The sequence below is a fragment of the Dipodomys spectabilis genome, unplaced genomic scaffold (assembly GCF_019054845.1).
Source record: "Dipodomys spectabilis isolate Male_0828 unplaced genomic scaffold, ASM1905484v1 ptg000220l, whole genome shotgun sequence".
NCBI lineage: Eukaryota > Metazoa > Chordata > Mammalia > Rodentia > Heteromyidae > Dipodomys > Dipodomys spectabilis.
Window position 1 is genome coordinate 794,427 of NW_024870897.1, and position 25,993 is coordinate 820,419.

The following is a 25,993-nucleotide window of genomic DNA, read 5'->3' on the forward strand; positions in this document are numbered from 1 at the left end:
GCAAGATCTTCAAGAAAAGAAAAACCAATGGTACAAACATCAATCAACTATCATTACAAAGGAACTGAACTGATCTCTGATGTGTTTGGGTGGCAGTTGGGTGTGTGTGTGTGTGTGTGTGTGTGTGTGTGTGTGTCTGTGTGTCTGTGTGTGTGTGTGTGTGTCTGTGTGTGTCTGTGTCTTTGTCTGTGTCTGTGTGTGTAGAGAGAGAAAATTTTAGTGTGGCTTCCATATTTATAGCCCATAGAGCATTACTTGTTAAAGAGAAGGTGCTCATATCAGAGCTCTGATACCATTCATCACTTTTCACTGAGAAAAACACTTGCTTAATCTGTACTTAAAAAGAGAAAAATAAACTAACATCTTAAATGATTGCTTTGAGAATTAACTGATATATTGAAGGCCAAAGGGACGAATTGGAGATTAATATAATCTTTTTCTTCTCTCTTGAATATTACCCAGCAATAACTGTGATTTCAGAAGTCTCCTACTATGTACTTAACAGCTGAATTACTAATATGCTTAATAATCTGAAATATATGATAGAGAATTAGATCAGCCAGCAAATACAAAGAACTAGTGATGAGACCGAACGTTTGAGCAGGGTTGTCACTTCTTTTAGGAATTTAATTCCTTCATATGAACTTCAAATTTTGTGGATTACCCTGTGTGACTAATTGGTTAGAAATTACTGTAGAAATGAGAATTCCTGTTAGCCAAGTAGAAAGAGCTCATGATCCCATCCTCACGTTACAAATTTCCATTTCATAACAAATCTCTTTTAGAATGCTTTTATTTAATATACTTCAGCACCTCACCCTTCCTTTTTGGAGACAGGAAAAAGATGATTTTTTAATATTATCTTACATAAGTTAGTATGTACAGGCATGATTTGTATGCTTACAGAAGTTAGTATTAAGTGTAAATAGGAATCATGTCACAACTAAAATTAAAATTACATAAAAAGACTAGAAGTCACAGCATTTTGTTCATGAAAACGTACATTAGATTAGTTGCAGAATTTCTATTTTGAGATAAACTTTATATTAAAGTATAATGCACTTTACCTAAGGATGGAAACATTTTATTAATAATATATTTTAATATATTTAACACATATAATATATTTAATATATATTTAAGATATTTTAAGATATTTTTACTACATAATTTTAAGAAGAAAATGCTCCCAAAGTAATCATTTTTCTTATTATTTTCCTGTTTCCATGTGATTAACCTCCAAGTTAGAAATCCAAATATATGAATTGATTTAATTTAAACAAAATATTATTGAGTATAAGGACCTTCTACTCTCCACAATCTTCACACGAAGATCACCAAACATTTTGAATTTGAAATAATTAGACTCTGTGTGAACTATGTTAATATTATTTACAATGTGAGTTAAAGGTTTAAAAGTAGTATTTATTTTAGTTTAATTGCTTTGAAGAGACAATGAATGACATAATGAAAACCTAAAAAGAATTAGATTTAAAATTTAGAATTCAGGAAATATTTTTGACCACACTGTTTACTGGAGCCTTCACAACAACCTTATTAGATGTTATATTACTGATGCAAAAATCCCAGAGGTTAGACATTTACGAATAGAAAAACCATGTCATTCTGAATATGTAGGGTTACATAAAAAACATAGTAAAATTTAGCTTTTAAATACCTGCATATAGTAATAATTTAATTGCAGAGAGATAAAAGGAGATAAAATTGCATTTATTTTGAAAAGTAAACATAAGTATTCAGTTGAATAAAAGAAAATGTTTAAAACATCACCCATTCAAGAAACAAGATGTGCATTTAGCTGTTTTTTATGCCAATCATGTTCTCTAAACTTTCTAGAAATACTAGATTAGTAAACCTAAATCATTGCTTTGTAGGAAACTAGAAATTTAGTTTATTTAAAGTCATGACTACTTTTTCTCAAACAATTACTAACTGATTTATATTTTTTATCATGGAATTTTATTTGATATATTTTTATTGATTAAGTTAAATTATTGGCCAATAGCAGTATGAATTATGCATGAACAAAGTTTATCTAACACAAGTATTTTATTCACAAGACATATTATGGCTCTCTTAAAGAACACTAGATGGCAGTGTGCTATTTACTTATTAGTTTTTAGTTATTTTGTTAATGGTTATTAATTGTCAGAAGTGGCAGTTTCCTTATGCTCTTTCCAAAATATATTTAAAGCATTTGATTATACTGCCTCTATTTCCTTTTCATTACTCCTTCCTCCAAAGATTTCTGTTTTTCAAATAAAATTACATCTTTAAATATGCACATATAATCTAATTTGGAAGATTTAAGGTGAACTGCAACTTAATTCAATATGTACAGTGGATTTACAGGATGAATAAAAACTTGAATATTTTTTCTTATCTTCTGAATTGGGCTATTATTATTATTATGGTTAGGGTTAGGATCCCAGACAGAATTAGAATTAAGGTTAGAGAAAAATAAAATTTAGGTTAAACACAAGATGACGCATTGCAACAACGATACTCACAACACACTATATTGAAAATGAACTTTACACCATTGGGACAGAGGAGTGAGAGAGGTGGGAGAGGGAAGGTATAGTGGGAGAACAACAAAGAAGAGAGTAACAATGTTCAACAAGAAGTGCACTCATTACTTTACACATATAACTATAATCCCTCTGTAAGCCTCTTTACAATATCTAAAATTTTTAAAAAAATATAAAATAAAACCTGACAGGAACTAGGAAAACACTTTAAAAACTTTAGGTTCAAAATGCAAGTAAAATTTAGACCTACATGCCTAGCAAGAGTTGGGATAAATGTGAAATAGAGGCTTGCTAATAAATTTTTGATTCAGTTATCTGTAGGTTTAGGATTCAGCAAGGTGTTCCAGGTAGAGCTGGGGTTCGGATGAGAAAAAGATGTAAGGTATTTTGTAAAACTGCAATATATTTTAAGAAGAATGAATGATATCAAAGTTAGAATGAATGAAAACCAACGTCTGTGTTACTTTTAACATTCAGATATGATTTGGTTTAAATTGTGAATTGCTGTTTTAGTTCTTGTTAGGGTTAGTGAAGGATAAGCATTAGGGTAAAATTTAGTTTTTCACTAAGAAACAGAAGCAATAAAATGTGTGCTTGAATAAAATCCAGACAATTTTCCTTACATTAACCATTTGGTGTTAATTCAGATTGTGATTAGAATTAGCTTTCTGGTTAAAGGGGGTTGAGGAAAGAGTAAAGAATTTGGTTAAACTGGTGGCTTGCAACTATTATCACAGCTGCTCTGCTCAGGAATCTGATTTCTGAGGACTGCAGTTCAAAGCCAGCCCTGGCAGGAAAGACTTTGAGACTCTTATGTCCAATTAATCACCAGAAAACCTGAAAGTGGTGCTGTGGATCAAGTGGTAAAGTGCACACCTTGAGCTAAAGAATTCAGGGATCTTGCCCATGCCTAGTGCTCAGGGATTGTGCCCAGGCCCAGAGACCAAACCGCACGCCCAACAAAAAGAAAAAAAAAAGGAATGGGTTAAATGTTAAGTAAATCTGAACTTATTTTAGGTTCTAGGAATTCAGGAAAAGCTGGGATAATGGAAGTACAATGTATTTCATAATATCAGGATTTGAGATCAATGGGTATAATGATTCCTCTTATAGAACAAGATAAGTTCAAAGTTAAGAGTGAGAAAATATATAGGGTTTAGGAAAACCTGCAATTTATTTCAAGAATTACAAGTGGAATTTCAGTTAGCATGACACAAACAAGCATTTTTCATAAATTTTAGATTTGAGATACCATTAGTGTCAAGGTTATGGTTAGGATTCTAGTCATGGTTAGGGATAGAGTGTAGGAGAAAAAAATGAGGGTCAAATTGAAGGTAAATGTCAGATTAAGCCACGTAAGAATTAAAATGAATGTGAACTAGAGTATTGCTATTAATTTTAGAATCTACTTACACTTAGGCTTATGGTTATTCTCAATGTTCCAGTTAAGATTAAGTAATGGTTAGTAACCAGTGTGGTCAAAAACATTTCCTGAATACTAAATTTTAAATCTAATCAGTTTTAGCCTTTGATTATACCATTTATTATCCTTCAGAGCAATTAAGCTAAACTAAATATTACTTTTTAAACATTTTGCTCTCATTGTAAATAATATCAACACAGGTCACAAAGAGACTGATTATTTCAGACTCATCATATTTGGTAAAGTTAGTTTGAAGAATGTAGAGAGCAGAAGGTTCTTATACTCAATAAATATTTTTGGCTAATTTGAATTAAATATCTGGGTTTCTAATTTGGAGGTTAATCACATGGAAACGGGAAAATAATTTTTAAAAAATAATTACTTTGGTACCATTTTTCTTCTTAAAATATGAAGCAAAAATATCTCTAAGAAATATATTTTTTTCAATAAAATGTTTCAACCCTTAGTAAAGTGCTTTATACTTTAATATAAAGTCTGTCTCAAAATAGAAATTCTGCAACTAATCTAATGTATGTTTTCATGCACAAAATTCTGTGACTTCTAGTCTTATGTGATTTTGATTATATTTTATAGTTGCGACATGATCCCTACTTATATTTATTACAAACTTCTGTAATTATACAAATCATGCCAGTACACACTAACTTACATAAGATAATATTCAAACAAAATTATCTTTTTTTCCTGTCTCCAACAGGGAAGGATGATGTGCTGAAGTTTATTAAATGAAAGCATTCTAACAAAGACTCTTTATGGAATGGAAATTTGCAAAATGAGGATGGGAACATAAGCACTTTCTACTTGGCTGAACAGGAATTTTTGTTTCTACAGTATTTTCTTGCCATTTAATCACACAGGGAAAGCCATGAAATTTGAAATTCATATGAAGGAACTGCATTCCTAAAAGATGTGGCAACCCTACTCAAAAGCTCGATCTTATCACTAGTTCTTTGTGCTTGCTAACTGATCTATTTCTCTATCATATGTTTCATATTATTAAACATTTAAGTAATTCAGCAGTAAGTACATTACAGGAGATTCATGAAAATCACAGCTATTGCGGTTTAATAATCAGAAGAGAGGAAAAATATTATATTAATCTCCAATTTCTCCCTTTGTCCTTCATTTTGCCAATTAATTTTCAAAGCAATCATGTAAGATGTTAGTTTATTTTTCCCTTTTTAATTAGAGATTAAGCAAGTGTTTATTTATTTATTTATTTTTGCAGTAAAAAGTGATGACAGTGGTATCAGAGCTCTGGTAAGGGCACCTTCTCCTTAACAAGTAATGCTCTATGGACTGTAAATATAGAAGCCACACTAAAATTCTCTACACACACACACACAAACACAAACACAAACACACAAAAACGCACACACACACACACAGCTGCCACCCAGAAACATCAGAGATAAGTTCCATTCCCCTGTAATGATAGTTGATTGATGTTTGCTGCATTGCTTTATCTCAGCTTCAAGATCTTGCCTGGACCTTTATCTTTCCCCGAGATCAAGTCCCTAATTCTTAGTATATCGTGTGTCTGTGTATTCACAATAGGTTCCTGGCTGCTACAGGCCAATTAATACCTTGAATACAGTGCCCTCAAACTTCACATCCAAGTCAAACTCCATGACTTTAGACACCGTTGCAAAATACTAAAATTTATTGGATGTAGTAACCAATAGAACACCCACCTTGTTACTTTAGTAGCAATTGACATCATGAAAGTAGAAGAATATTGATCAAGAACTTAGGTAAGAGAATGGGAGTATGTCTAAAATGTAGAATACTGGATGTGTTATAGATACAAAATCATCATCTATAGGTTTATTTATTGAAAACCTCATCATATATTGAAAGCACTATTTAAAAATACAGTTTTCCAGTTACTTTGCTTACTCATCACTTCTGATCAAAATCCGCTCATGAATTTCTATAGTATCTTTGAATAAATGACACGATTTGCATGTATGTATCATCTTAAGGAAAGACAGTATGCTTTACATCTTTCTTTCTATATGACAAGCCTTTATTTTTTCTTTCTCTGTTTGCTGAATAAATGTATTCCTGGAAACAGGATATTCACATCAAATCTGGGTATAATTTTTATTTTTTAAATTTGAAATATAAACTTTGTTGTGACAAATCATTTTCTAAAAATGAGTGATATTCATGAACAATGTGGCTTTAATTAAATTGAGACCTGATGTGGTATGATAGTTCTTGTGTCTAATTGACTTAACCATTAGATGATTCATGTATAAACATATGCATTGCACTTTTTTATTTTTATATATAAAATAGTCCCCAAGGATATATTTTAAAGTGATAAGGGGAGCTTGTCTCCATGTTCCATACTTTATATTTATTTCAGTAAAAGTACTAGAAATAAATGATGTTTACTGGAACAATATAAAAGAACATATTTTCTTTAGAACATATTTCTAAAGATAATAGATTTATTGTTTAAAGAACAGAAAAGAGTAAAATAGGTTTCTTGCTTGAGACTGCATAAATTACATATGAATGTAGCTCAAGATGAGACTCAGAGATAAATTCATTTTAATATTACTGAGATTTATATCACAATATAAGCAATATAGGTATTTTAAGGAATGGGGCATTCCAAGCCCTAGATACCTAATGGATGAAGAATGGTATTGAAAATAGCAGAGGAAAACAATTCAACATGCAGATGTTATGATTTTATAATACTAATATGAAAAAAGTGGAGCATTTGCCTTTCTGAAGAAGAATGTTTAGCCAGTAATTTCTGTGAAAGGCATTAATCGTAATCAGTCTAAAGTCTTTTCCTCCAAGACATCTAAGAGTACTATACTCATGCTCTGTAGAGTAAATAAGAGTTAATTAGCTTTGCCTAATATTAATTTACTTGTAGCAAATAGGTTAAAATGTCTGCTCTCTTTCTTTCAATGTAATAACTTACATTTGTTTTACCTAGACTCAAGACCCCCCGAAGACCACCAGAGACATCGACTAATGCAAATAACAAAGGAGTTTTTTATTTGCAAGGTCCAGGCTGGTACTCTGTGCAATCGGTAACCCATGACACTAAGAGACCCCTAGCATAGAATCAGCACAGTTTTTATAGTATTGAACAAACAACTTTAAGGAAGATTTACATGAGAAATTACATGATTAAAATTTTAAGCAAACTAAGCTATACATATGTGACTTGCTAATATTATTGAGGTGTTATTGACAGGAAGTGTCTGGCCACTGGGTTACCATGTCCTGCATGGCCACCCAATGTTTGGTAAATGCATTTGGAGAAAATTCCTGTGGCTTTCCCAAGGATTGTTTATGTCTCAGTTGTCCAGGAATTGATTTCCTTTTTGTGTCATTTCTGGGTCTAACCCATGGTTATTTTCTTAATTCATACCTCACAAGATGGTGGCTAGCTTGTAATGGAGTTACTTAGGCCTTCATTGTGCCTCTTTAAGCTTTAAGCTCTTCACATTTCATATTATTACTGTCTCTTCATACAACCCTGAAATCACTATTTCAAAGTAACACAAACAGAAAAACAAAAATAACTTGATACAACCATCACAAATCCTAAATTATGTGAAAAGAAATCCACAATATCATAAATAAACCAGAGGAAGAGGAAAAACAGTGGCAGAATAACAATAGAAAATTACTCTAGATTTCTCTAATGAAACAGAGATTTAGAATCCTAGAAGGTACTCAATTTCTAGAGTGACTCACTAAGTTAGGTATAATTATATATAGATACACAATTCAAAAAAATATTTTATACTGTCTTCATAAGAAAACAGAAATCTATGAAAAGTTACCAGCCAGGAAGGTGACTGCTGTGACTGTGTTGGCCAACATATTCAAAAACACAACTGCAGTGTGGAAATGAAAGACCACTTGGGAAAAAAAAAAAATCATAAACAGAGACACTCACATATAAACACAGACACAATTCACCTTACCACTGGATAGTAGGAACTGTCGTTGGAACCATTAGTATTAATTTGACAACATCTCTCACTAGTGATCTCTTCTCCTACACTTAATAGTCTAGACAAAAACCTAATTCCAGAAAAGCAAATCACAACAGAAGACCAAAGCAACACCTGGCCAATAAACCAAGAACATAGATAGTCACCTATTAAGATCATATATCCCCAAAATGAAAGCCAAGAAATACTTCAAATGGACAGAACAAATCAAAAAATATGACAAAAGTCATGCCAAGCTAATATAATTCACACAGTAAATAAACAGGCATTAGAAGAATCAATTACCTAGACGATAGTTTTCAAAATACATTACAAATATTGCTGAAAAATGTGATTAATGAAAAGATACAAAACCTCTACAAGGAAATTTGTGAACAAGATGAGACCAAGCAAAGATCAGCAAAACAATTCATGGAGACTCCAAACACAAAGAAAAATAAATTCTGAGAAGGCAAGAGAGTCCAAGGGAAAAATGGATGCCTAGTTAAAAGATATGAGAGAAGACAAAGCTAAAACACATACCTCCCAAGCCCCCACCCAATAAAAATTTGTAAAGAAAATCCATACAAGACCTAAAATAAAGCTTTAATAAAGAGATAGAAGCCCTAAAACAATAACGAATTGTAAGACAAGGAAATCAAAGAAATAGGCTCATTCTAAGAGAAGTCTTTAGAATACCAAACAGAGTGTACCAGAACAAAACAAACCACCATCACATCATAATCCACTAGAGGATCATTAGACATCAATGAAGGGATTCTTAAATCTATAAGGAGAAAAGACTGATTATTTATAAAGGATATACAGTCAGAATAAATACAAATTTCTTAGCTGATATGGTAAAAAGGGGAGCCTCGCATGATATATGACAAACATTAAAGGCAAACAACTACCAACCATGAATATGGTCCCAAGCCAATATGGTCCTTTACATTAAAAGGATATATAAAAATATTTCATGACAAAGAAATCTTGAAACAATGTATTTCCACCAAATCAGCAGGATAGAAGTTAATCAAATATATCCTACATAGAGAAGATCATGAAGAACAGGAACTGGTTATATAAAATGCTCCCTACTAGTGAACAAGGTAAATATATTAAGAGTAGATTAGACACTGAACCTAACAGCAGGTGAATAACATAGCAGGACTTATGAGATATTTCACAGTCTTAACTCTCAATATCAATGGACTTAACTTTCCAATTAGAAAACAGACTAAATAGTAGTATAATAAAACAAGACGCATGCATGTAGTATCTACAAGAGAAACATTTTATTGACAAAAACAAACACATACTCAAACTGAAAGGCTGGAAGGAAAATTTTCAAGAAAATGAACACCATAAACAGGCCACAGTAGAATTACTAACATAAGACAAAATAAAATTCAAAATAAAATTACTGGGAAGAGACATTATATATTGATAAAGGCACATCTCCATTAGGTTGATATATCAAGTCTAAGTATCAATGTCCTGAATCCTGGAGCACCCCACTTCATCAACCAAATACTACTTAACTGAAAAACACATCTCAACACATCATTGAAATGAATAGACAGGTTATCCAGGAAAAACTCAACCAAGAAACTGAAGACCTAAATAACTACATTGAACGCTTTGCCTTAACAGATATCTACAGAATATACATTCAGCATCAGTATACACATTCTTCCCAACAGCTAATGGAAGAATCTCCAATATAGAACATATCATATGTCACATAGAAATTCTATCCAAATTGAAAGAAAAATTATTTGAATTCCCATATCTTGTCAGACCACAACAGAATAAACTTAGAATTAAAAAGCTAAAGAAAAAAAAATTCCCAAACCCATGAAGACTGAACAACACATTGCTGAATGACCAGTGAGGCACTGAATACATTAGAATGAAAATCTGAAAGTTTCTGAAAATTAACAAATTGAACACACAAAATACCAACTCCCCTTCGAAACAGTAAGTGCAGTACTTAGAGGAAAATTTATAGCTCTAAGTGCCTACATCAAGCAATTGGGGAAATCTGAAGTCTGTATTTTAATTATATACTTCAAAATTCTTGAAAACAGGAACAAGCCCAAACCCAAAGCAGAAGACAGAAACAAATAAAAAAAATCAGAAATAACAAAATAAAGACGAACTAAAACATAAAAAGATCAACAAAACAGAATGGGTTGTTTCAATAAATTAACAGATTTGACAGACACTTACCAAATCTAAGAAGAGAACTTACATAGATAGAAAGATTAGTTACTTGCTCTGCAACAAGCAATGGCCTTACATCTCAAATAAATTTAGAGCCCCAAAAGTTAACTCCCCCCAAAAACAAATCTTCAAACAAACAACCCTCTTAATAAGTGGGCTAAAGATTTAAAGAGAGACCTCTCTGAAGAAGAAATATGAATGGCCAATTGAAACATGAAGAAATATGCCACATTTCTGGCCATAGAAATACAAATAAAAGAAACATTGAGATTCCACCTCCCCCCAGTTTGATGACCATTATGAAGAAAACTAATAATAACAGATGCTGGTCTGGTGGGAATATAGCCAAAAAGGAATGTTATTGCACTATTGGTTGAAAAGTAAACTTGTTCAATTACTCCATAAAGAAGTATACAGGTTCCTCAGAAGATCTCCTCTATGACCCAGCAATCACACTCCTGGGCATTTACCCAAATGACCACAGACAAGGCCACACTAAAGTTACCATCACAACTATGTCAATTGTAGCATTATTTACCATAGCTAAGATATGGAACCAACACAGATGCCCTTCAGTAGATAAATCAATCAAGAAAATGTCATATATTCACAACAAAATTCTATGCTTCCGTCAGAAAGAATGACATTGCCCCATTTGTAAGGAAATGGAAAGACTTGGAAAACATAATACGGCAAACAAGCCACACCCAAAGAATCATAGGCCACATGTTTTCACTCATTTAAAAAAACTAGACTATGTCTAGGATATTCTTATAAAAGATCACAACAGCTCAATAGCTATATGCATGTCACCATAGAAAATGATGCTTATTGAAGTGAGCTCCAAGAAATGGATACAAGATGATTGTATAGTGAACTGCTTTTATTTATTTCTATTTATTTTCTCCTTTGGTTTATTCCCTGTAGTCACTGTTTTTGATTTCTGTACCCTTTGTCTTATACATACACAAGTTTATCTGATTTGGGGAAGGGAAGGGAAATCACAGAAATGGTCGGACAAAGATTAACCAAAGCAACAGTGATATACACTATACACTATGTTAGAAAGGAACTTCACACCTTTGGGGAACTGGGATATCAGGGTTGGGGGAAGCAGGAAAAAATGAGGAAGTGGTAACACTGTAAAAAGTACTTATTACTTATGTAACTGTAACCCATCCCTTGGAATATCGCCTTCATAATAAAAAAAAATAAGAGAGCTGACAGGAAGCTCGGCCTGACTTCTCTGCCATGCTCCCTAGGACAATGGGTGCTATTCAGTCCACTTCTTGTGGTGGGAAGTCCACTTCTTGTCAGTCGTGGGGCTTGAACTCTGCGCCTGTGCATTGTCCCCGAGCTCCTCAGCTCAAGGCTAGCACTCTAACACTTGAGTCATAGCACCACTTCTGGTTTTCTGGTGGTTCTATGGAGATAAGAGTCTCATAGATGTTCCTGCCCTAGCTGTCTATAATTCATGGTCCTCATATCTCAGCCCCCGTGTACTTAGGATTATAGGCCTGAGCCCCCAGCACCTGACTTAAGTGTAATTCTGACGCTTCTCTCTCTCTCTCTCTCTCTCTCTCTCTCTCTCTCTCTCTCTCTCTCTCTCTCTCTCATTCTCTCTCTCTCAAGAACTTATTGAATGGGTGCTGGAGGAGGTGGCCCATGTGGCTGGAACCAATGTGGCCCTCTCATTCTAGAAGTGGGCGGTGGGTCAGGGGTTGTCTCGCTCAGTCTGTTGTTCCAGCTCCATGAGGTAAGCCCCTCTGTGCTCTGGCTAGACCGTAACAGTTATTCATTGTCCATCTAGCCTTACTGGACTCAGTATTGTGTTCAATGTCCTTTTCTAGCAAAAATTTTTGGCTAAAATGATGATACATAGTTACAGAATGAAAAAGTAATGCCATCTTAAGAAAGTCATTTAGGGCTCTGGGAATGTGGCTTCACAGTATGGTGATTGATTAGCATGCATGAAAACTTCGGTTCAGTTCCTAAGTACTACATAAACAGAAACAGAATCACTAGAAATGGTGCTGTGTCTCAAGTGGTAGAGGGTTAGCCTTGAATAACAACAACAAAAAAACCTGAGGAATAATTCCCTATCCCTGAGTTTAAGCCCCAGGACTGGCAAAACAACAACAACAAACATTTAGTTAGTAAATGCAAAATAAACAACTCATACTTGGAATATATAATTGCTCCTTCCATACTGATACCTGACAATAGTCCCTAATTCATGTACTTTACCTATATTAGTATACAATTTTGGGAAAAAAAAGAAAACTTTTGTTCATTAAATCACGGCAAATAATGCCAAGAATGTGCTTAGATGTCAGATGAAGATTATTTCTGGAAATTCAAAGATTCCATACTTTTGAGGTGGTCATTGCTAATCACAATCAGAAGGGTAGTATAAGTGAGATTTGGAAATCTTTTTGGTCAGTCATGGCAACAATAAGGCAGAGGCTAATTAATAGTTTTTACAGAAGAGAAGGAATAACTCCAAATGGAAGGAATAAATGATAATAACTAAGTTAGTATAAGTGAGATTTGGAAATCTTTTTGGTCAGTCATGGCAACAATAAGGCAGAGGCTAATTAATAGTTTTTACAGAAGAGAAGGAATAACTCCAAATGGAAGGAATAAATGATAATAACTAAGTTATACCACAAAATGTTCTAGGGAACCATTTTTAGTTATTAAAGAACTAGTCATCATCTAGGCTTATTCCTCATTGCCTTTAGCATTCTAGTAATTAGGCTAATTCTTAATCTCTGTGTGATAAGTTGTATATCCTTCTATGCCGTACTTTCATACCTGAACTCCTTTGCTTTCTAAAAATCTCAGTCTTTTATATTTCTCTATGAACAATTTCTGATACTAAGTTGACAAATGCAGACAGCAGAGGATGCTAATGTAAGAGTCCCATAACACATGAATCGTTAATGTAACAACATGGAAAAGGAGGATAAATTTATTGCTACCTCAATTTTTCTGAAAAGTTGCAATGTCATCATTTGATTCAAATTTCTATTCTTTGACTACATAGTGTCAATAATTGCACATAAATTGCAAATATAAGACAGATGTTGGTGGCTCACACATGTAATCCTAGCTACCCAGAAATTTGAGATCATAGGATTGTGATTCAAAACAATCCTGGTCAGGAAAGTCCATGAGACTCTTATTTATAATTAACCACATGAAACCCAGAAGTGGTGCTGTACCAAAAGTGTCAGAGTGCTGAACTTGAGATGAAGCACTGAGGGACAGGGCCCAGTATCAGAGTTAAAGACCCACGACCAACAAAAAAAGTGCAAATATGACTTTAAGTTTCCCCAAAAGGAACGACAAAGTCAATAGAAATCTTCCCAAGTAGAAAAAATAATTCCAAAATGATTCACTGCACCTATTTTTGTTGAGTTATTTGTTATAGCTTCTTTGCTGGACATATTCTCTTATTTTAAAAATTGTCAAATATTAGCTTTATAATAAACTTCATCTAATATTTCTTAGTTCAAAAGAGAAGTCCATACAGTTGAATTCAACTGGATTTATTAATATTTCAGTTCAAAGCCAACCCAGGCAGGAGAGTGTCTAACTCTTATCTGTAATTAAATACTAAAAAAGCCAGAAGTGGAGTTAAGGCTCAAGCAATAGAGTACTAGCTTTGGGGGCAGGTGGGCAGGAAAAACAACTGTACAGGGACAGGGTCCACCCTCTGGGTTCAAACCCACAAACCAGCACAAACTAAACAAACAAACAAGCAAATGAAAAAAAAACACACATTTCTTTGAGACCATGCTTAAAGGACTGGTTTGAGAAGAGGCTCATTTTGCTGACCGTACTCACTGGATCCTGCTTTTTGGAATCCTTATTGCTATGGAGAACTCAGGACCAGACTAAAGAATTGGGTAAGGTTCTGGGAAGATGGCAGAGGAGAAGCTGGAGTCTAAGCAAGCTCTCCCATAGAAAGCAGTTTTAGAGTCCCAGTGAACTGTCCTAAGCCAGAGAATCAGACCAAGTGTGACATCACAGGACAGAGAGTTAGGCCAGAGAGGGGAAATCCAGGCAAGGAGACACATCTCAGCTCTTGCCAGCAGCTGCCAAGGCGGCGGCAGCTGTTGCAGTGGCGGAGAGCACAGAAGCCATACCTGAGCCACAGAGAGTCTGGGACGAAGGAGCCAGATGCAGAGGGTGAGCGGATTCCACTCAACACCAGCAAGAACCGACAAGGAGCAGACATCTTCATCCTGCAGTTCGCAGACCAGAGACGACCCAACAACCGAGACTCAGCGTGAGTAGAAGCCTGACGTCCTCACTCCTTCTCAGGGAGCAGAGGAGGGAAGGCCACCCCTCCCCCCCGCCAGTACCGGAGATCTCCATCTTGGATACCGACAAAGCTCGGAGGAGCTGCTAGCTCCAACTCAAGCCTTGGAATAAAACGAGTCATTTAACAGGTCACAAGAACTTAACGGCGGTGTGACCTGCCAGACTCAGCTCCACCCAGGGAAAAGTCACCCAGCTCGGGCACCAGCCCGAGGAGTGGGTTTCTTCACTGGGTAATCAGAGCCAGAGGCTGCCCCTCCCTCAAGCAACCTGGACAAGCAATTGAAAATCAGTAAACAGAAACCCTGAGAATGGCTCCAGGCTGGGCTCTGTGAGGTTTTCACAAACTAGCCCCAGGGAAAAGCTACTGTTTGTTGAAAGGTTTCAACTCTGCCCAGAACCTAGCCTCTTCACTGCATCCCCCTCTTTTGTGATTCTCACAGCAGATCTGCCTCCCAATGAACTAGCCTAGGAGGAGGATTGCCAAATCCTGGGTAAAGCAGAGCATTTTTCTGCCTGTTGGAACAAGCTGACTTAAGAAACCAACCAACCCACAGGACCACAAGCAGACCAGAGACTACAAGAGGCTGGTTAAGGACACAAGGGAGATACAGAATTTTTCACACCCCTCCCCAAAAAAATCAAAGAACTTTTCCTTCTTCTTCTTCTTCTTCTTCTTCTTCTTCTCCTCCTCCTCCTCCTCCTCCTCCTTCTCCTCCTCCTCCTCCTTCTTATCTTCTTCTTCTTCTTCTTCTTCTTCTTCTTCTTCTTCTTCTTCTTCTTCTTCTTCTTCTTCTTCTTCTTCTTCTTCTTCTTCTTCTTCTTCTTCTTCTTCTTCTTCTTCTTCTTCTTCTTCTTTCTTCTTCTTCCTCTTCTTCTTCTTCCTCCTCCTCCTCCTCCTCCTCCTCCTCCTCCTCCTCCTCCTCCTCCTCCTCCTCCTCCTCCTCCTCCTCCTCCTCCTCCTCCTCCTCCTCCTCCTCCTCCTCCTCCTCCTCCTTCTTCTTCTTCTTCTTCTTCTTCTTCTTCTTCTTCTTTCTTCTTCTTCTTCTTCTTCTTCTTCGTCTTGGTGCCTTATATAAATTTTTTTAAACTTTTTTTAATCTTTAATTTTTGCCTTTTTTGAAGAAAAATTGTTTTTCCAGAAACTTTTTTTTCCTGTTATAATTTTTATTTTAGGGATACGTGAGTGTGAGTTTTTCTTTCTTTTTTTGGTTTCTTTCTCTTTTCTTTCTTTTTTAATGAACTTTTTGTTTAGCTCTACTGAACTTCTCATCTTTTATTCTACCTTTCTTATCCTTTTCACCTTCTCCTCTCTTTCGTTCTTCTTTATGTGACTTAATTCTTGTCCTGCACATCCACAGATAAACCCGTAGTTGACTATTAGACCCTATCCCACATTGTGTACACACTTAATCCGCAAATTTATAACTCAATTCAAAACCTCTGAGAATTACATTCCTTAATAACAGTACTACATCTTTATACTTGTATAATATTTTAAGCATTTTTATTTTTAAGTGTTTCACATCTCCTTTATATCCTTCCCCTTCTCTCAATATATTCACGTACTTCTCTAAATAGATTGTTATCGAATCTACATAATATTATTAATTTTTACTTTTCTATTTTTTCTGGTCTCTTTTCTTTTCCCTTCCACTTTCTTCTTTTTTCTCTCTCTCTACTTTCATCCTACCAAACCTATTTCCTGCTTTGAGATTAGGACTTAGTTAACTCTCCCTTAGCCTCCCCACATCAATCTATTCCTATTTTTTACCCACATCTCTCCCTAACCCTAATAATTTCTGGTCTTCTAAATTCTTCTTTGTGGTTCGTAGCCCATTAACATATAGTTGTTTGATGTTGAATAGATGTATCTGTTGAACTAGATTATATCTGTACACTATTGACTGTGCAAATTCAGGCGTTGGTTGATGCTTGCCTTAAGATAGTGTTCTAGCACAAAACTGGTGCTATTTTCATCTCAAATGGACAGAATTAGCCTGAAAAGCACAAGAAAAATGGCAAATCCTGGTATCTCAATTCCCAATTTTGATAATCAGGGGACAGAACAGATAATGAATAATCCAGAGGAGAGTTCCCAAATAGCTCTACAAACACTGCTGGCAAACATGATAAATGAAAAGATGGAAAGCATACAAAGGACTCTGTATGAGCGTGATAGGGAGAGAGAGGAGGCAATCCAAAAGTTTACACAGGAATATCATAAGCGTGAGGAAGCTACTCAAAAACTGATACAGGACTAGCATGATCAGCTTGAGAATACTCAAAGAGAAAGGCTGGAATGGCGTGAGCAGGCTGAGAACACTCAAAGAGAAATGCAGGAATCCGACAAACAGGAGGAAGCTAATCAAAGAGTAATACAGGAATCGAAAGAGCAGGAAGAGAATACAGAAAGATCACTAAAGGCATTCATGGAATCCATTAACAAAGAGCTGAAGGAAGTCAAGGAGACCACAAAGGGAATGATGAATGGAACCCAACAGAAGGAATGGGAGTCCAAGGAAACCATAACCAATCAACTAAGTGATTTGAGAATAAACACTGAACACCAAATTAAGGAAGTAAAGAAGTTCATACAAGATCTAAAATAAAGCTTCAACAAAGAATTTGAAGCCATCAAAGCTGACCAATTAGAAGGAAAAGAGATAAAATACAAAGTAGAAAGTCTTGACAGCAGGTTAGACCATGCAGAAGAACGAATCTCAGGGATTGAAGACAGCCTAGATATTATAGAGAAAGAACATACAACCATCCAAGACAAGTCCAAGAAATATGACAGATCTATCCAACACTTGGAAAACACCATCAGAAGGCCTAATCTAAGGATAATGGGTATAGAGGAGCGCCTAGAAACAGAAGTTAATGGTCTAGGAAATTTGTTTAACAGGATCGTAGCAGAGAACTTCCCAAACATGCAAAAAGATAGGCCTATTCAGATACAAGAAGATTTTAGAACTCCAAATAGACCAGACCAGAATAGGACATCCCACAGTCACATTATAATCTACACAGGATCAATTAAGACCAAGGAAATGATCCTTAAAGCTGTCAAGGAGAAAAGATTTATCACCTATAAAGGTAAACCAATTAGAATCACCTCTGATTTCTCATCAGAGACAATCAAAGCAAGAAGAGCTTGGAATGATGTATGCCATGACCTAAAAACAAACAACCATCAACCAAGAATACTGTACCCAGCTAAACTCTCCTTCATAACTGAAGGCCAAATAAAAACCTTCCATAGCAAAGAAAAATTGGAACAATACATCTCCACCAAAGCAGCCCTACAAAAGTTTCTTAAATATGTCCTACACATAGAAAACCAACAAGACCACAATAAAGGCCAAAAAACTGCACCCAAACTGAGAATCCAAGAACCATAGGAAGAACCCAGTTTTCATAGCCCCCAAGAAGGTGGATAACATGGCAGGAACTCCCAAATACCTCTCAGTCCTGTTGCAGAGTTTCTGCATGGCAAAGGACATAGCTAGCAAGGTCAATAGAAAGCCCACGGATTGGGAGAAAATCTTCACTAGCCATACAACAGAGAAGGGTCTCATAACGAAAATATACTTGGAACTCAAAAAATTATATCCCCCAACCAGAAATCCTCAAAGTAACAACTGCACAATAAATAAGTGGGCTAATGACTTAAAGAGAAACTTCTCTGAAGAAGAAAGAAGGATAGCCCATAGACACATGAAGAAATGCTCCACATCCCTAGCCATAAAAGAAATGCAAATCAAAACAATATTGAGATACCACCTCACTCCAGTTCGAATGGCAAAAATCAAGAACTCTAACAACAACAGATGCTGGAAGGGATGTGGACTGAAGGGAACCTTACTTCATTGTTGGTGGGAATGTAAACTTGTTCAACCACTTAGGAAAGGAGTATGGAGGTTCCTCAAAAGACTTCACATAGAGCTCCCCTATGACCCAGCAATCCCACTTTTGGGCATTTACCCAAATCTTTACAAACAAGACCACACTAAAGCTACCAGCACAACTATGTTTATTGCAGCATTATTTACCATAGCTAAGATATGGAACCAACCCAAATGCCCCTCAGTAGATAAATGGATCAAGAAAATGTGGTATATAAACAAAATGAAATTCTATGTCTCCATCAGAAAGAATGACATCACCCCATTTGTTAGGAAATGGAAAAACTTGGAAAAAATTATATTAAGTGAAGTAAGCAAGGCCCAAAGAAACATAGGTCCCGTGGTTTCCCTTATTTGCAATATCTAGTATATGTATTACTCAAGCGGAAAAGGTCAGATAATATGTTGTTAGGAAAATGAACACTTAGATATGTATTTTAATGTTTTTTTTCCTTTCATGCATGTGTTTCTAACACATTTATAAGATTATCTCTTTGTAGTATTTTACGTCCCTCCCCCACAGTATAACTCCTGCTTTCACTATATTTGATGTCAGTATAACTTGTTGAGGATATGGGGAAAAACAAGTCATTTAAGGATGCAGGCGGACCTGTTGCAACAATGAGAAGTACAAGTTGTGATGTTGAAAACGAGCTTTACAATGTTGATGCTGGGGGGGGGGGGAGGGAAGGCGGAGAGCATAGGGTGGGGGGTGGGGGAGAGGCTGGGAAGGGATGTGAAGGGTAAACAAAGAGGAGGCTGCAATGCTTGATAAGAAATGTGCGCATTAACCTGCCCATGTAATTGTAACCCCTCTGTACAGTGTGTTCACAAAAAAGAAAAAGAAAAAAAAAAAAAAGAAACAATACCAAGAAAGAAAAAAAAAAAGAATTGGGTAACTGACTCCTGTAACAGGAGAATCAACTCAGGAGTGAAATATCAGTGCATAAGTCTCTTTAAAACCCCCAAATCTTTGTTTCTTTGCACGAGAAAACTTTTAAAACAAAGTTATTTCCTTTTATTCTATGCTGGCCTTCAAATGGCATATTGTTTCCTTTTGTTATACTCTCAACTAGAAGTTTACAGACAAGTTTTATATAAGTAAAGACACACTTGAAAAAGTCAGGGACAGAGTTTCCTTCAGGCCTTGGATTCTTTCCTTGTACCATCAAAAGGACAGCACAATTTACCTTGAACTTTGTCATTTCTCTATGTTCAATTCCTCTCTTGGGATCAGTTTCCACTTGCAAGAACAGTTCCTTCCACTTACTTCCAGTAACAATCTATGGTGCTGCTCCAGGTAAAATGAATGTTTTCTGGCTTCATTGAAATAGCACAAGTATATCTTTGGACATGAGGTAACATGTGCTTCAGAGATAATTTCATAAGGTGAAAATATGGAATTTGCATGGTTTATAAAACCTTATTCATGTACATAAGGCCATATAAGAGGATGTTAAGTGAAATGGAACCCAAGATAGGGACACAACTTGCTTTTTCTTTCTTGCTATTTTTTAATGTATCGAACATGTAGTATTTGATTTTATTGTTTCTCTTCTATTTTCTTCCTCCATGGTATAACCACTGTTTTCACTATATTTATTGTCAGCGACCTGCATCTTGCATATACATTTTTCTAATGCGGGGAGGGGAAGGGAAATAACAAAATGCTTAAACAAGTATACAGTATGACCTATTGTAACAATGAGTTGTCCATAGCACTATATAGAAAATTAGCTTTACAACTTGAGGAAGGGAGTACAGAGATGGGTTGGTGGGGAGGAAAAGGATTGTAGGAGAAAAACAAAAGAGGAGGTAACAATGCTTGCCAGATAATGTACTCATTAACTTTTTTTTATGTAACTCTAACCCCTCTTTAAACCATTTTTACAATAAAAAAAAACATGAAAAAAACATCCTGGACTACTTTAAGTTCAAATTTCCTAAGGGCTCTGTAATTAAGAACAATATGATGTAGGAAGAATATTCTAAGAAACATTTTTGTGAGTGTTTGTGTGTTGTGCATTATTTCCCAAGTGTACATAAGTTAGCAGTAGAAGAAACAATAGGAATAATAGGAGAAAAAGAAGTTTTGTGCTTAATTATAATGGTTCAATACACTATAGAAGACTCTTCATATAATACTACTTTGAAACAATAAATCCAAGGCCAGTATGTAGATCTATGGGAGTGATATAGGGAAAGCATTACTACTAAGTGAAACATGAAGGATGAGGCCACTCTTGTTTTCTACTAGATCTAAATCATGGTAGCTAATCATGCAAATTTGTAAAAAGTAGAAAAGAAGAGTAATTCTGGTTCCAAAACAAGTCACGTATAAGAGTATGGACTTAACTGGAATAAAAGGCAATGTTGAGAGAGCAGGAAATATAGTAGCAATGATCTGGTGGATAAGATCACATTTCTTTTTCTTTTTTAGTTTGTTTATTTTTTATGGCTGTGGGTCTTGAACTCTGGGCCTGGGCGATGTCCCTCCCCTCTTCAGCTCAAAGCTAGAACTCTACTATTTGAGCCACAGTGCCAATTCCAGTTTTCTGGTGGTTAATTGGAGTTAAGTGCCTCAGAAAACTTTCGTACTGGTGCTTGATCTGAACTGCAATCCTCAGATCTCAACCTCCTGAGTAACTAGGATTATAGGTTTGAGCCACCAGTACCAGGCTTAAGATCACATTTCTAGCAGTGTACACTCAGGATGTGTAATGTGTATGTTCATCTATCTTTGTATGAATTGTTGAGTTAAAAATGTAGGCTACACGTTAGACTTTACATTCACAAAAATGTTTGCAGTTTAAAACCATACTCCTGGAAAAAATAAAAACTAAGAATGTAAAAGAGGCTGGAAAGTTCATTTTACATCCAGCCTCGGCAGAACAGTCTTTGCAACACTACCTATAATTAACCAGCCAAAAGCTGCATTGGATGAATGGCTCAAGTGATGGGATACTAGTTATGAGCAAGAGTGCTGAATAATAGCCTGAGGTTTTTGCATACATACATACAAACATTTACATGTACACAGAAGCACTTATATGTGCAAACACACATATGAAACAACTCTCACAATGTGTAGAAAAGTTAGAAAATAATAGAAAATATGTCCTGTTTAAGACTAGAATCAAGTGATAATTTTTAATATTAGAAAGTCGTCAAGTGAACTTTCCCCCCAAAAGCATGAGACTATTACTTAGGTAGTGACCAGAGATAGTAAAAGAGCCAAGTAATAATTATTAAAGGGATCGGATCCATGGAAGAATGAATCAGAGACCCCTGCAGGTGCATCTGAAAATGTTCATATCCTGTGTCAAATGTTAGAACAGATTGAGCAGTCAGTCGTGGATAAGATCATCGGAGAAGTTCAGAATTGCTAGTATGTTTCTCGATTAAATAAACCAACAAACTATGGCAGGGCAATGCGATACAAGTCTGGAATTCTAGCACTCAGCCGAATACAGGAGATTAGAGAGTGGATTAAATAGTAATACCTTCCCTAGACTAGGTAGTATAATTTTGCCTCAATAAAACAAACCAAAGAACAAGAAAGGAATTCACAGTTGGAAGTTTGGGCTAATTTTGTCATGTTTTGAGAAGACAAGTTTCCTATTGAAATACAACTCATATATCGTCCTCAGTCATGTTTTAAATGCTCTCTTCATTACAGAATACTTCTAGATGCAAAATAGGTCATGATTCTGAACCAAAAATTTGAAAAATTTAGCATCATTCTGTTGGATTCCAAAGAAATAATGAAGGAATACAAAAGCTTAAGCCAGGAGAAACAGCAAAGTTATCTAATGTAAGACTTTGTAGACCTTACTAAATTAGAATTTAGATTTAAAATAAATATCTTTTCCTTGTAATTTCATATTCAATAGGATACTGCAAAATACTTTTTAAGTAGAAGTTTTAATTTAAAAATTCACAAATGATTCTGGCATTCTATTTTTCTAGAATATTCTTTCAAGAGAGTTGTAATTAGGACTTAGTTTATAGATAATTCCAACAGGAGATGTATATCATGATAATGTGAATAATCTAGAAAAAGTTGACAATAAATGGGATGCTATTAATTAATAAATTTAGAAAAAGAGAAATGTTTTGAGACTTTTGTGTTTGAAATCATTTTTCTTCTACCTGTACATGACATACGAAGAAATTTCCTTAATTATATACCTCTGTATACAATGAGAAAAATGCTAGGTTTGGGGTTTGTTTTCATTTTGTTTTTGTGCTTTTGTTTGTCCTAGGGCTTGACGTCTGGGCCTGGACACTGTCTTGAGCCTGTATTTTGCTCAAAGATACAGGTCTACCACTAGAACCTCAGTGCTACTTGTGTCTGGCTTTTCCTGAGCAGTTTATTGGAGATAAGAATCTAAGGAACCCTCCTGCATGGGTAGGCTTTGAACCATAATACACAGATCTTTCCCTCTTGAATATCTATGGTAGATGAAAAGATAAGTATAAATAATATTTTCAAGTTTTCTGATCTCAAGAATACCACTTGAGGGAAAACAGTGTAGCAAAGTTTAGTGTAGTGTTCTTTCAACAATAAAAAGGGCATGACATTAGCAGAATTGTAGAATTTTTTCACAATAGTGATAAGCTAGTCATGCTGCGAATTTATGGAATATTAAGGGGCAGCTTACAAGGTGGAAACTGTTGGGCTAGAATGACTTTACTGCATAAAATGTTGGGATTGATTGTCATTGAAATAATAGCTTACTATGATGAACAAAGGTTTACTCTAGAGGAATTAATTATTATAGATACTTCATAGTTTTATCTTCTACCAGAATGTGGCTAGTTTCTCTGTTGACCTTTAAATATGTAATGCCCCATTGGAAACTGCATCTCTTGCAGAATTAAATAAAATGCATACAGTCACTGTTTTAAATGTCTCTGTTATGGCATACTCAGAATTTGAAAATGAGTGGTTAGTAGAACACATATATTCTCTCCTCTTAACAAACATTCAGTTTTAAAAATTAGGAGTTTCCAGAGAATTGAACTATTTTCTATTATTTATCTTTCGATTAATATTTTAATGTTAACACTGTGCATGCATCCATATTAAAATTTTGAACAAATAAAGAAACAAAAAAACTAAACCATATCAGGTAGCTTGACTATGTGCTTATAACAAATTATGGAATAGATTTTTGAAGCATTGCTAATTCCTAACCAGTATGAATTAACTTCCTCTCTCCCCACTCACTGCAAAGAAATATTTAAGAGTTTGGACAGAACATTTTCAAGTAATATACAGTAAATGTTACTACAATGTCATAAGTATATCAAAAATTCCCTTGAAAGTAAAAGCTCTACTTTCTATTGAAATATTAGTTATTTAATTCTAGGAAACTTTTAGAAAAATAGACTGTATATCTTTGAAATGTAAAAGGTCAAAAATAGTAGCAAAAAATTTTAGAGGGAGTCCGTCTTCAAAAATATATGTACATGTATATATCTATATACCTATATAGATATATACATATTAATGTTATGTGTAGAATGACATTTTTAGAGATTGTCATCAGAAATATATACATATCTAATTTATGTGTAGAATGATGTACACTATAGTGAAACAAAAATCTTACAACATAATTAAAATAAAAAATACATCAAAAAGTGTCAGTGACTCACTCTTATAATTCGACCTATTCTGGGTAATGAGATCTTAGAAATGTGTTTGAAAGTGGCCCAGACAGAAAAGTACTTGTTAGATTCTTATCCCCAATTAACCACTAAAAACATGAATTAGCTCTGTGCCTCAAGTTGTAGATTGCTCTCCTTGAGGATAAAAAGGCTTAGGGATAATGCCCAGGCCTTTCAAAAAACAACAACAACAACAACAAAATGTATCACATTAAGTTCACAAAAGCATCTTTTACCTGCTGTGAACATTTCTTAGAAACATGAATGCATGTCCCTGGAAAATGTTAAAGAAAAAGTATAGAATATTTACGTTTATGTTAAAGACATGACTATTTAGATTGTTTAAGATATTTAGGTAATGATTAGGAATTAAGAATAATGATGGGTAGGTAATATATTGGGACTGGCTTGTTATTCTATTTTATGATAGTAATAGAATGATATTTATAATGATTATATTAAATTACTCTTTCTTTATATTTGAATTATAATAAATGATAAACATTTTTAAATGTTTCCAATGGAAAGGAATATCAATTCTTATGTAATTTCAAAGCAATTGAGAAAATTATTCCAAGGCTGGTTTGCTCTAAGATTATATTTCTTTTCTTGTTCTAAATTTCATATGTTCATAGAAATTAAAATTCCAAAAATTCAATGGATGTTGGCATTCAGAAACATCTTCATAGATACTAATATTGGAGTCCCTTAAGTGGAATTGTTTTATTTCATTTGTTACTTCACAAATAAATCAAGATGATTGTGTATTTTGTTTCTTTTCACTGCTATTGGCTCTTATCTTGAGAATATTTTTCCCTAGCAAAGTAGAGAAAAACAATTGGATTTACCAAGTAACATATGGCTTTCATAAGATGCAGATGCATAGATTTGTGTCTTTTGTCACTTGCCAAAAGTTTCTTCCAGAAAAGGTTATCAATTATTTATAGGTTTTGCTTTATTCCTAGGTATTCCAGTTATCACATACACTTTTTGATTGAGTTATCTCTGAATAAACTTAAAATAAACAATTAAAAATACTTAAAATGAACAGAAATCATATTATTGTTTTAAATGTTGCAGTTTACAAAGTTTTTAAGCAAACACAGAAAATATCTTTTTACGTATTCTACATTTTGTGTCAAGTATTTTAACAATAGATTTTTTTTTGGCTGACATGTAATTCACCTGAAATATATTATCTCCTTTTATTGAATGCATTTTATTGCTTTGGAAGTGAATTGTACAATCATAGGTTTTCCAAGCCTAAAATTTTCACAAATTTGCTTTTCTTCAAATAGAAATGCTGTAAGTTTTAGAACATACATTAAAGTAGATATAATATTCATTTACAGGAATTTGTCCAGCATACATCCTCTATAGTGATCCTTTTCAAATTTGTTTTTGGGGATTATTTCCAGGATCTCACACAAAGTATTCAAGTGCACTCTCAATGAACTACATTCTCTGTGGAATCAAGTTTTTTTTTTTTTTACTTCTCTTTAATACATACATAGATGTGTAATGGATAGAACCTATTCAATTCTCTTTGACCTTTTGAAAACTTGCTTGCTTTAATGATTGAAGTATTATACAAATTCATTTGCTATGTGGAGTATATCAACTTCTCCACAAGTGCATTACTATATTTTGTGTCATCTTTTTATATTATAGTCCTACTAGTGGGTTTTCTCTTTATTTATTCTTGTATACTAACGAGGAACCTATTTCATATGCTCCTAATATTTACATATGTTCTTTAAAGAAATATCCTATTTTGGAAAAAGTTATATAGAATTAGAAGATATAAAAATACTTAGACTGAGAATCATTGCAGCATTAACATTGTATCATTAACAAATATGTGTCTTCTATCTGTTAGAT